At 30.0% G+C, this 13,891-nt stretch overlaps 1 protein-coding gene and 1 long non-coding RNA gene across 2 annotated transcripts in view; both read right to left on the reverse strand.

Annotated features, from left to right (window-relative positions):
- The window catches only part of LOC139483478 (uncharacterized), a 766,788-nt gene that overhangs the window by 267,585 nt on the left and 485,312 nt on the right, over positions 1 to 13,891 (reverse strand). The gene's annotated exons all lie outside the window — the stretch shown is intronic.
- The window catches only part of LOC139482721 (uncharacterized), a 15,451-nt gene continuing 1,560 nt past the window's right edge, over positions 1 to 13,891 (reverse strand). Inside the window, exons 2-3 of the long non-coding RNA XR_011654928.1 lie at positions 3,185 to 3,306; positions 1 to 1,395 (exon numbers count right to left, since the gene is read on the reverse strand). This is a non-coding gene — a long non-coding RNA (uncharacterized lncRNA). The remainder of the gene's footprint in view (positions 1,396 to 3,184; positions 3,307 to 13,891) is intronic.

Here is a 13,891-nt window from a genome sequence, read left to right on the forward strand (position 1 = left end):
TATTTTAAAAGAGTAAAATCCATTTTATTCCTTTTTATAATCTTTTTCAATGTTTACTATAAATGAATGCAGATTTCATAAAGAAATACACAAATTTTACAATATTCCATGTTTTTATTCTAATATTTGATAAAACTTACATTAAATGTTCGGGAAATTTCCCTAAATATATGAAAGTATTGAAATATTTGTGGTAAAAAAATGTATATGACAACTTTTTATTCGGGAAATGTCCCGAACTCATTTTTAACATTAAATTTTAAGACATATATGTTGGCAAAGCGTTTAAAAAAAAAATCTGAAACACATTTCGGAAAATATCCCGACAAAAATAAACTAAGTACAAAATGTATAACACAGATGTCTGCACATAATTTCGGGATTTATCCCGAAAAGTTCAATGTATATGCTCGATCTCATGACTAATAATTTCTTTTCACATTTCGGGAAAAATCCCAAAAATATAAACTAAGTACAAAATGTATCACACAGATGTCTGCAAATATTTTCGGGATTTATCCCGAAAATTCAATGTATATCCTAGATCTCATGACTAATAATTTCTTTTCACATTTCGGGAAAAATCCCGAAAATATAAATCTAATATCAGGCACACACTTTATTTATTTTGGTGCATAGATTTGTTTTACCCATTTCGGGAAAAATCCCGAAATAAAATCTACAAGCCAAAATTTAGCATTTTGATTTCTTAAACATATTGGGAAATATCCTGAAAAAACAAAATCTTTAAGATTTTTATACAACACAGAATTTTGATACATAAGAAAGTTTTTATGCAAATTTGTTTCTAACATTTGTTAAAATATTATGATTCATAAAAAATATGTCTCACTTACAAAAAAAGTATTTTAATTATATTACCATACTTTTCATTACAGTTCAGAAAAAAAGTATTTTCTAAGAAATATAAAGGTTGCTCTCTATTGCACCACATTTGCAGCATATTTGCTATATTTGACAAAGTGCATATAATAGGTTAGTCTGATTAGAATAACATGTTTTATAAATTAGTTCTGAATTAAAAAGACTAAGATTGATGATAAGTATGGTATATAATAATGAATGTATATATACAATTACTACAGTCTAGTTAACTAATATGCTCACATATAGAACTACAATCACAACAATGTTACTAAATAGTGGTTGCATTTACGGAGCTAAAAGGCATCAACAAGATTTACAGGATGTATACCTATATATACAAATAAGATGATATTGCATTATTACATTTATACCAAAAAAACAGTTTGAAAGATATCAGGAAGTCTGCAGTCCTTTAAACTATGTTTGTAGTCTTTTTCTCTCGTTTATCTTCAAATCTGTGTCTTTTTAGACTCACGCCAATTTGTCCTCCAAAGATTTCTATGCATCCTACAAAGAAAAGTCAATTCAAGTTCAATATTTTAAAGTCCTTCAGGCATATTATTCATGATTTTTTTCCCAGCATATTTTGTTCTGTCTTATAATCATGATAATAGATGAATTTGTTATCACATGTCTTTCATGGCTTACAGTGTATGTCATTTGTTTTGTTCAATAATTGAAGACTTACCGCACTAATGATATTTAAATTTTGTTTCTTATTATGGCGGTTGTTTCCTAAGCAATCATACTGAATCTTTTTTTTCTAATCTGGTGTTTTAATTTTTTGATATATATATATGTGTGTTACTTTACCGATTCTTCATGTTTTAACCTACAAACAAATGTGGCATTCATCGGCTCCGACACCAAAAAAAATCAAAATAAGATGTTTAACAAAAAATTAAATAGGGAATGTATCAATGGATCACCACAGATGATGCCCCTGCTTGTATATCATATAAAGTTATAAAAGGACATAACTGAAGAACGGTAAAAGTGACTCCACCAAAAACACTTAATCTGATTTAGTGGTAATAGGTATTGTGTACAAGTTCCATAAAATGTGATTAATGCAAACTTAATTTAGAGAACGGAAACAAAAATTCAGTAATTTTCCATTTTCAAAGGCGCATAACTCTAGAAAATTTAGTGACAACCTTTAAAGTCAAACTTGATCTGTATTTTGTGGTGATAAGTATTGTATACAATATCATAGCATTTGGTTGAGGCAAGCTAAAGTTAGTGAATTGAAATGAAAATTACAGCAATCATTCAATTTGTGAAGGGTCATAGTTCTAGAACAGTTAAAGTGACCCCCTTAAAATTCAAACTTGATCTGTATTATGTGGTAACAAGCATTGTTTATAAGTTTCATTGGCATTGCATTTAGTTGAGGCAGACTAAAGTTAGAGAACAGAAACTATCTTTTTTCATTTGTTAAGGGACATAACTGCAGAACAGTTAAGTGACGCCACCCCCTTAATTCATACTTGATCTGTATTTTGTGGTAATAAGCATTGCTGTATATTAGTGTCATAGCATTTGGTTTAGAGACTAACTAAAGTGAGAAAATTGAAATAAAGTTTCAGCATTTTTGTTTGTTTGTAAAGGAGCATAACTCTAAAACGGTTCAAGTACATGACACCACCAAATTCAAACTAGATATGTGTTTTTTGGTATAAGCATTATGTATCAGTATCATAACATTTGGTTGAGGCAAACTGAATTTAAAGACCAGTAACCAACTTTGGGAGGTATGGAAGGACGTACATACAGAAGGTCAAGGGTAAAATTACTGCGGGGGCATTTAAAGGTCGTCCTTAGCATGTCCCTTAATTGCACAAATGTAGTTATTCATGAACATCCCATCTTCCTATATCTATGGATGTTAATAAACAATTTGCCAGCTAATGTGTGATTGCAATATACGTATATATATATATATAAAATGCAACATTCAAATTGTCATATAAAAAAGAAGATGTTGTATAATTGCCAATGAGACAACTCTCCTCAAGAACCAAAATGACACAGAAATAAACAACTACCAAGCCTGATTTACTTATGATTGAAAGTTTGATGTTTTTTTCAATAATAATACATAAACTAGATCCATGAAAATGACGGCATGGTCAGTTTAACCAGTCAGGCAAATACAGCTTACAATCATTTCATACACCAATATAGTGGCCTTATTGCTACATAAGTGTCTAAGAGACAGAGTATTTTATTTGTGAAACAGCACATTTTGTTAGAAATAACATTTTTTTGAACACTTACAAACTTTAAAACTTACCTTTCACATCTTCCCATTATAATTTAGATTAAAAAAGACCTTGAACTTCAAAGAGAACTGAATCAGAGACCTTTCTCTTCCTATTTGTCTAGGCTAACTGGATGTTCTATGGATATGTCAATCTGAAAAAAAATTTCTTAGTTTTCATTGAAACAGATGAACCATAATTCTAAATGTTAAATGAATTACAAATGTGCCATCAGGTTGTATACAGACTTTGACAAAACCAAAAAACAAATATCCGTGAAATATACAAAATCTCTTTAATCTACGAAAATTGATACCCACAAAAATAAATGAATCCACAGAATCATCTTTATAGTATTTTTTTTACACATGAACTGCTTGAAGGCACATCATTTAAATTGTGATTTGCACTAATGGATATAGATATTAGATTAATTTCTATGAAATTCTGTCTATGTAATTAGGATAGAGTTATGATTTTCAACTAAATAGGAGGATCTTGGATCTATTTCTATGAATTAATGTCTAGAAAAAGAACAAAGTTGAAAATAGATATAATATATCATTCATTACAAGTAATCAATCGAATTCTTAAGCAGAAAACTTCAAACAGTATTCAGCAAATACTGGAATCGTATATCAAAATAGATTCTTCAAATGTTAGTAAAAATTTACTAATTTTATGAAAACTATTATAAAAATTGACTTTAGAAGACAATAACTCCTTAGGGGGTCAATTGATCATTATGGTCATGTTGACTAATTTTAAGGTCTTACTTTGCTGTACACTATTGCTGTTTACAGTTTATCTTTATCTATATTAATATTCAAAATAATAACAAATAAACAGCTGCGCCATGAGCGCATGATACGCCTGACGTCTTGTGTGGAAGTTTTATGCAATAATCATAAATAGTTTCTGAGAAAGTTTTAAGCAATAACCATATATTGTTTTTGAGACATGGCGGGACATGTGAAACCCCCAACCCTGTTTTTTTTTTACAAAAAACTAAATATCACTAAAATAAAATTTTTAATCAAAACAAAAAAGTATACAGATCTTTAGATTAATATAACAAAGAAGTGTGTAAAGTTTTAAGCAATAATCATAAATTATTTTTGAGATACGGCGCGACATGTAAAAAAAAAACCTCCCCTGTTTAACAAAATACTCAATAACTCCAAAATAAAGTTTTAAAGCATCACCAAAAAGTATACAGATCTTTAGATTAATATAACAAAGAAGTGTGTAAAGTTTTAAGCAATAATTATAAATTGTTTTTGAGATACAGCACAACATGTAAAAAAACCTCCCCCTTATTTACAAAATACTCAATAACTCAAAAATGAAATTTTGAATCATCACCAAAAAGTGTACAGATCTTAAGATTAATGTAACAAAGACATGTGTAAAGTTTTAAGCAATAATCATAAATCGTTTTTGAGATATGGTGCGACATGTAAAAAACCTCTCCCCCTTTTTTACAAAATACTCAATAACTCAAAAATAAAATTTTGAATCATCACCAAAAAGTATACAGATATTAAGATTAATATAACTAAGAAGTGTTAAGCCATAATCAAGAATCGTTTTTGAGATACGGTGCGACATGTGAAAAAAACACACCCCGGTTTTAGTTACAAAGTGCCGTAACTCAAAAAGTTTTAATCTTATTTTCACCAAAAAGTATACAGATCATTTGACCATCATAAGAAACAACTATCTTAAGTTTCATGAAATTTGGATAAGTCGTTCTCAAGTTACGGTGCGACATGTTTACGCCAGACAGACGGACTGACGAACAGACGGACGGACACCGGAGATTTGTATACCATAATACGTCCTGTCAAAATTTTGACGGGCGTATAAAAACGGCACAATTTCCTTAAAATGACCAATTTAGGGACAGCAAACCTAATAACCGGTTGTCCTATCAATCTGAAAATTTCAGGGCAGATAAATTTTGACTTGATAAACAAATTGACTATAAAGGACAATAACTCCTAAAGGGGTCAACTGACCATTTCAGTCATGTTGGCTTATTTGTAAATCTTACTGTGCTGAACATTTATTGCTGTTTACAGTTTCTCTCTATCTATAATAATATTCAAGATAATAACCAGACGGCAAATGATGAGAAAAGCTCACTTGGCCCTTAGGGCCAGGTGAGCTAAAAATAAATGTCTTTCTATCTATCGTCATCATTACAGACATTTTTTGGGAAAATAATTTCTAAAGGACAAAAAATGCTATAAACACTGATAAAGGATCAATTAACTATTTTGGTCATAATGTAAGCTAATTCGCAGATCTTTAACTTAGCTGAACATAAATAAAGTGTCTCTACATCTATCATATTTTCTGCATGAAACTTGAAAATCTGCTAAAATTTTGTCTTTCAAGGGCAATAACTCATATAAGGATCCACACTACTGTTTTGCTGTTTTAAATTTATCTTTAAGATATCTATAATTGTTTTCAATATGACAATCATTGTTAACAAAAACATATATATAGCATGTAAAATTTGTGGGAACTTGCTTTTTCAGGGGCAATAACTTCAAATAGCCAAGGGTTGTCAAGATTAGTCTTAATTTTTAAGGCAGATTAATCTTAAAATATTAAATATAAAAAAGAAGATGTGGTATGATTGCCAATGAGACAACTATCCACAAAAGACCAAAATGACACAAACATTAACAACTATAGGTCACAGTACGGCCTTCAACAATGAGCAAAGCCCATACCGCATAGTCAGCTATAAAAGGCCCCGATAAGAGTTTGTTTAACAAACTATGCAGTGTTTCTTAATTAAAGGACAAGATAACAAGAGGCTCTCAAGAGCCTGAATCGCTTACCTGTATTTTAGAGGAAAAGATTTTTAAATGTTATAGCAAACTTGATCAACACATTGTGCATGTTGTGTAAAATTGACTTAAAAAGGCAAGAACTTGTTAAGAGGTCAATTAACAATTTTGGTCACATTAACTTTTTTGTAGATCTTACTTTGGCAAACATTATTGCTGCTTTATTTATTTTGTAACAGTTTATATCTATCTATAATAATAACAAAAAACAAGATACCCTAAGGAACATTTAGTTAAAGTTTGAAGGTATTTGGCCCAGTAGTTTCAGAGGAGAAGATTTTTAAAATAGTTTACGATGTGATGGCGTAAGATCACATAGGGCCTTTCGGGCCGCCATGAGCTAACCAGATGCTCCGCAGGGCGCAGCTTTATATGACTGCAGAGGTCCAACCCTGAACAGTTGGGGCAAGTATGGACACAACATTTAGGCTTGATACAGCTCTGAATTTGGATTGTGATTAAATAGTTGACACAACATAGGTTTCTGACACAGAATGAATGTGGTCTATAAGCATGATAAGAACTTAAACATAAAAACTTAAAAATTTTAAATTGGACATTTACCAATTATGGTCCAATATCATGAATATCAAAAATCTAAATACATGGTTAGATTCAGCATATCATATATAAAACCCCAAGCATTCAATTTTTGATGAAATCAAATAATGTTCAATTTTAGAACCTTTAGACCTCAATGTGGACCAATTTGATAACTGGGCTCAAATATTAAAAATCTAAATACATGGTTAGATTCAGCATATTAAAGAACCCCATATATTCATTTTTTGTTGAAATCAAACAAAGTTTAATTTTGGACCCTTTAATTTGGACCTTAATGAAGACCAATTTGAAAACCGGACAATACTGTGCAATTAAATATTTCTTGCTATTACGCAAAACTGTGCAATTGAAAATTTCTTGCTATTGCGAAATATTGTGCAATTAGATATTTCTTGCTATTGCACAATACTGTGCAATTGAAGATTTCTTGCTATTGCACAATACTGTGCAATTGAAGAAATCTTCCTATTGCGCAATACTGTACAATCAAAAATTTCTTGCTATTGCAAAATACTGTGCAATTGAAGATTAATTTCTTGCTATTGCTGAATACTGTGCAATTGAAAATTTCTTGCTATTGCATAATACTTAATATAATAATTTTGGACCCCGATTTGGACCAACTTAAAAACTGGGCCCATAATCAAAAATCTAAGTACATGTTTAGATTCAACAGACCAAAGAACCCCAAGAATTCAATTTTTGTTAAAATCAAGCAAAGTTTGATTTTGGATCTTTTGGACCTTAATGTAGACCAATTTGAAAACAGGACCAAAATTTAAGAATCTGAATACACGGTTAGAGTTGGCATATCAAAGAACCCCAATAATTCATGTTTTGATGAAATCAAACAATGAACTTGGACCCTTTTGGCCCCTAATTCGTTGGGACCAAGACTCCCAAAATCAATCCAAACCTTCCATTTGTGGTCATTAACCTTGTGTTAAAATTTCATAGACTTCTATTAACTTATACTAAAGTTATTGTGCAAAAACCAAAAAAAATGCTTATTTGGGACCTGCTTTTGGCCCCTAATTCCTAAACTGTTAGGACCTAAACTCCCAAAATCGATCTTAATCTTCCTTTTGTGGTCATAGACCTTATGTTAAAATTTCATAGATTTCTGTTGACTAATACTAAAGTTATTGTGCAAAAACCAAGAGAAATGCTTATTTGGGCCTTTTAGGCCCCTAATTCCTAAACTGTCAATTGGAACCAAAACACCCAAAATCAATCCCAACCTTCCTTTTATGGTCATAAACCTTGTGTTTAAATTCATAGATTGCTATTTACTTTTACTAAAGTTAGAGTGCGAAAACCAAATGTCTGCCCACGACGACGACGCCAATGTGATACCAATTATATAACGACCAAAAAATTTTTGCGGTCGTATAAAAATTACAAAACATATACTAGATACCCTAAGGATCATTTAGCCTAAGTTTGGTTAAAATTAATTAATTCAGTAGTTTTAAAAGAGAAGATCTATGAAAAAGTGTACACCAGACAATGGATGATTCAACAATTAATTTCAAGGGATGGCAAAAGCTCACATATGGCTCTAAGGTCAGCTGAGCTTATAGAAAATAAAACTGTTGACAAACAGAAAAAAAAACAATTAAGTTATTTAAACAAGTTACATTTGAAATTACCTAATCCTATATAAGATATGTTGAAAACAAGGCTATTTTAAATATTATTTTAATAGTCTTATATAGGCATGATAGGTAACTTTTCTAAATATTATTTTTATAGGTGTCCATGAATAATGCAGATTTTACTAGCTTTAACAAGTTTTCACAGTCATCTGGTTATTTTCCCCATGAAATGTAACACTAATTAAATTACTGATGCACTTATACCTTATCTTTCATTAGGATGCTTCTGGGTTAAAGATTGGTCTCTAGGGACTATAAAATTATCATTTTCCTCCTAAAACTTGAAGATAGACTGATATAAATAGAAACATACTTGTGAATTAATTGTAAGATTTCAAGTTATTTATAACTGCTAACCCAAATCAACTACATGTGTTCCTTCAATAAGTGTTTATTTTTTTCAGAAATATATAAAATAACTTATTCAAGTAATATTTTTGTCATGATTTTTAACTTAAACCTTTATCTCCATACTCTTAAATTTATCTAATAAAATCTTTATTTCATGATAGAGTGCAGATATAAAATGATTAAAAAACTCATTCAAACTACATTTAATCTATGATTCTTTTAGAATTTAAAAGAACTCTATTAAGTAATTTTATCATTTTTAAAAACAAAAATTACTTATATATTTTTAAGTAACTCAAAAAAAACTACTTGTTTAAGTAACGCCCCTGACTGTCTATAATTTTTTGATTTGAGGTTTTAAATTTTGTATTTTATGTATGAATCATGTCTTTCTCAGTTTTTCTTCTTTTGCAGACAAACTCCTGTCTGACCTAAACACAATTATCAGAGTATTTGTCATGTATGAGTTTATATGGCTTGATTTATTAAGGTCTAGATAGGGGTTCTGTATACATGTATCTTTATTCTTTAAATTATTTTTTTAAATCTCTATTTTTTATATTTCATTTCAGCACCTTGTTATTCTGTAATTATTAAATTTTGGATGTAACGCATCTTCTGATAGGCTAACATTATTTTGTTATCAGCCCATTAGACATAGTTCAGTCATCATGTGACTGAGATTTCATCAACGTTTTTTAATGGATAATCTATCGTTTAAAATGGAATTTAGAATTAAATTATAAGAAATGACTGTAATATTTTTTCTGTCTATTCAAAATAATTAACATAAAAGAAGTGGTGCACACTGCAAAATTACAGTCATTCCTTAAATATTTATTAAGTTTTAGTTTTCCTTCTTTTTCCTTTTTCCCCCCTTTATTCTGTACATTTTGCCTCTAATTCCCTATTTTGTAAACCCCATCTAAACTCTCATCCAAGTCAAATATACTTTCAAATGGCATACAATGGCATACTTGTACAACATTCTTAAATTTTATATTGTAGGCAATTATCAACTGGTGAAATTCAGAAACTAATTCTGAATACTTTGCATTTAAATCAATAACAATAATGTGTCCTTAGTGAACAGATGACCCACTAGCACTATCATTTTTGTATGTTAAGTGGACCATGAAATTGTGGGCAAAAAACTAATTGGATAATAAAATAAGAAAGATCATATCATAGGGAACAGTAATAATGGTCCTAGTTTCAAGTTTATTGGACTTCAACTTCCTCAAAAACTTAAACTTGAAGCCAGACAGACAGATAGGAACAGATGCATACTCATGACTCATCAAAAAGCATAATGCCCAAAGGTATGACATAAAATCCTTAGGTGACAGATTATTAAATTTATCACTAATGCTTTAATATAAATCAATATAAATAATTTTTAATTGATATATCTATCATAGAATTTCTTAGAATTATAAAACATACTTAATTTCTGTATGTCTGTGGCGGATCAAGAATTTTTTTAAAAAGGACCCGCTCAAAAAATCACTACATTGTAATGATTTGATCCCTTAATAAATTAAAACAAAATTTTATCAAAAGGGGTGCCCGGGCCCATTAGCCCCACCCCCCTTAATCCTCCTCAAAATATAACTTTAAGGAGACCATACACAGTACAAAAAAATAAACAATTATTGGCATTAAGTATGAAATTATTACTTACAATAAATTTTTCAAAATTCTATCCCTGTATGCATGTCATTGTGCACATATACAATATTGTGTATTCTAATCCTTCTCTAATTATTTCACTTTTATTTACATTAATAGATCTATTCCCATTATACTTAATTAAGTCCATTGAATGTGGTGAGTATAATATATATGTATAACATTTACTTGTGTTTTTATATTTAAGTACAATACACCCAACATGTACAACTACAAGTAAATGTGACCTGTTTTTATCCAAAGATTTTAGGAAGACATTAAATGAATTTCTCTTTTATCTCATTGGTTACTATATGGATTTATATTGATGTCATAACCTCATTACTTGGACATCATAAAATGTGAAGAGCAACATAAATGTATGTTGAAAATCACACATAGTTGTGCTAGCTACTCTTACAACTCTTCAATTTATTACAATATTGTTTTGTGGTAATTTTGTGAAGAACCATGCAGTGGAAGAAAACAGTACAAAGAAGAAAATGGCAAGTTAATTAATTTCACTTTGAAGTTTAGTTACAGTAATATAAAATTAAAAGATAATGTCAACAATTCTCTATAAAATATTTCTTTAAAAGTTCAACAACAGTGGGTTTGAAGTTTAACAGTAACTCATCATTCCCTAATTAATGCATATTATGACTATTTAGCTATTTAGCTGATCTGTAACAATAACATCTTCATGCCTTATATATCATGTACTGTAGTACGCCGCTAGATTAAAACTGACGAAGAAAGGTAACACACGGCCAGCGAAAGCTCTTTATTTGAGAGCCCAGGTGGTCGTGTGGTCTAGCGGGACGGCTGCAGTGCAGGCGATTTGGTGTCACGATATCACAGTAGCATGGGTTCGAATCCCGGCGAGGGAAGAACCAAAAATTTGCGAAAGCAAATTTACAGATCTAACATTGTTGGGTTGATGTTTAGACGAGATGACTATATATATATATATATATATATATATACAAATGTAATTATGACTATATACAAATGTAATCCTGTCTTGAAATAACTGATTCAGGATAGTTTGAAGTAAATATTTTGACATATATACAATACAATACATGTACATGTATATACAAATATTAATTGAAAACTACGTTCAAACCTATGATTGTTTTGGATAAAAACCGCAATTTTTACATGTATGCAATGTGAAACAAATTTCGTTGTAGAAGGGTCTAAATACAGCACAAACAACATTTTCCAAAAGACCCAAAAAGTGAAAAAGTATATTTTAACAAAACCCATTTAACTTACAGATCGTACAAATATATATCCCATGTTCATGCCTTATATATATCATGTACTGTATTACAATGTTAAATAAAAACTGTGGAGAAAAGGTAACACAGGGACCCGGCCTACAAAAGCTTTTTTTTGTGAAGCCCAGGTGGTCAAGTGGTCTAGCGCCTCCGATAAACATGATAAAGTGCAGGGGCCAGTTTCCCCAAGCTGTCTTAGGATGGTCTTACAACATATCTTAGTCCTAAGTGGGTTTCACAAAGCGGTCCTAAATTAGGACATCTCTTTACATTGGTCATAAAGTTAAGACTACACGAGAGGTGTCTTATGATGGTCTTAGGATAGTTGTACGTTTATTTATACAACTTTCGCTCATTTTTATATCAATTTTGCAAATTTCCTAATATTATTTTATTTCTCTTTTCCTTTTCCTGCTCAGTGTAACCTAAATATTTATAGGTTGACAGATCAAATATTATGATTTGTCAACATTGAACATTCAATTTATTGATATCAAGAATGCATGATTTTATCCTTTAACTTTTTTATAACCGATACAGTGTAAATTTAGAGGAGTTGTATATATACATGTGCATACCTTCTCTTGATGATTTAAATTATCTTACAATATATATATATATATATATATATATATGTATGTTTTTTAATAGATCTTTAATAAAAAAAAAATGGTATCGTAAATATATTGCTGATCAATGACGTCTGTTTAGTTTCTCTCTATCTTCATGATCTTATTAAGCTCTTGATCCAAACACAAAAGAGTATTTTTTCTGATCATTTTTGCATTTTAAAGTTTCTCTCTATCTATTTTAGTTTTCAAGATAATAGGCAAAATTCAATCGAAAAAAAAAATGACCTTAATTGCCCCTACTCCTTTGATTCCATACATGTATTGTATACATATATTATATTGTATTTCATGTATTTGGACCAGAAGTTTCAGATTACAAAAATTTACCAAAAAATTATTTAAATAGACTATAACTCCGGTCATGTTGATCTAATTGTAGATCTTACTTTGCTGAACCTTATTGCTGTTAAAAATTTATCTCTATCCATAATAATATTCAAGGTAATCAATGTTGTTTTAGTAAATCAGCTGATTATGTGCTCACCAGCTGCACATGGTCAATCAATTAAAAGCAATACATTTCTTCAGTTTAAGTGACCACAAATAATTGCTCCCAATCAAGCATTAAATTTGTCTGACCCTAAAATGTTGTGGAACAGTATCATTATAAATCACAGCTTTATTTTGTTAAGCTCCTGTGCATTTAGCATGTCAGTTAATACATGATATTGAATTATGCTGGCTGAAATTGAAGTTATCAGAATAAACATAATGTTGGAAGAAAATATTTTAGAAGATGTACAGGAACTTTTCTACAAAAACATCACAGACACTGGACAAAAACTATAAAAAAAATCCCTTGAAAACACATAGAAAAAAATATATTAAAAATGTGTCAAAAGCTAGTGCAAAGAATAAATAAGGTAGCTTTGTTACTCTAATAATAGTTGTTTCCAGATTATTAGGGTTGGTGATATGATAATTTATTTTTCACTCCATTCATCTAATTTTCATAATTTTTATGTTTATATAGGTATATATATATATATATATATATAACAGATTTTTATACATGTTTGTCTAAAATTAACCCCTATGGTCGAAATACATAAAGGGGCCAGTTATTCCCAACTAGACTGTATGAGTATACTCATATATATTGGTCTGACCGTACACATATGGTCCCACCACACGAATTTAGGTGTACGGTCCAAATACTCATATGGTCTGGAACATATACAATATGAAGTTTTGGATAAAGATTGAGGTTTAAACCGGTTTTAGTAATAATAACATTATGTAACTAGACTATAATATAAAAAAATCAAGATGAAATTTGAAAAAGGCCAGGACAGGAGTTTGGAGAATTAAAATAGGGGATGAGACACTTTGCCGAAAAAAAAGGAAGGATGACTTTTAAGATCTATTTATATGTATGTAAAAAAGGTGTCCAACTAAAATGCGCCCGGGAGCGCCTGGGTGAAGAAAAAGCGCCCGGGGAAAAGAAAAAGCTCCAGGAGAAGAAAATATAGCGCCCGGGGAACAGAAAAAGCGCCCGGCAAAATATATTGATATTTCATTGGCATGAGACAACTTTGTTAAGTTATGGACATTGTATTTTTTTTATTTTAGACAAGTAATTTGCAAATTCAGATAATAGACATTTGTAATAAAGCATCAAAACAAGTATGAATATTTCAATTTTAACAATAATAAGTATATATATGAATACTATTTCGAAAGACTGATACTAATGTATCACAGTTTATG

This window comes from Mytilus edulis, chromosome 7, assembly GCF_963676685.1.
Source record: "Mytilus edulis chromosome 7, xbMytEdul2.2, whole genome shotgun sequence".
Taxonomy (NCBI): Eukaryota; Metazoa; Mollusca; class Bivalvia; order Mytilida; family Mytilidae; genus Mytilus; species Mytilus edulis.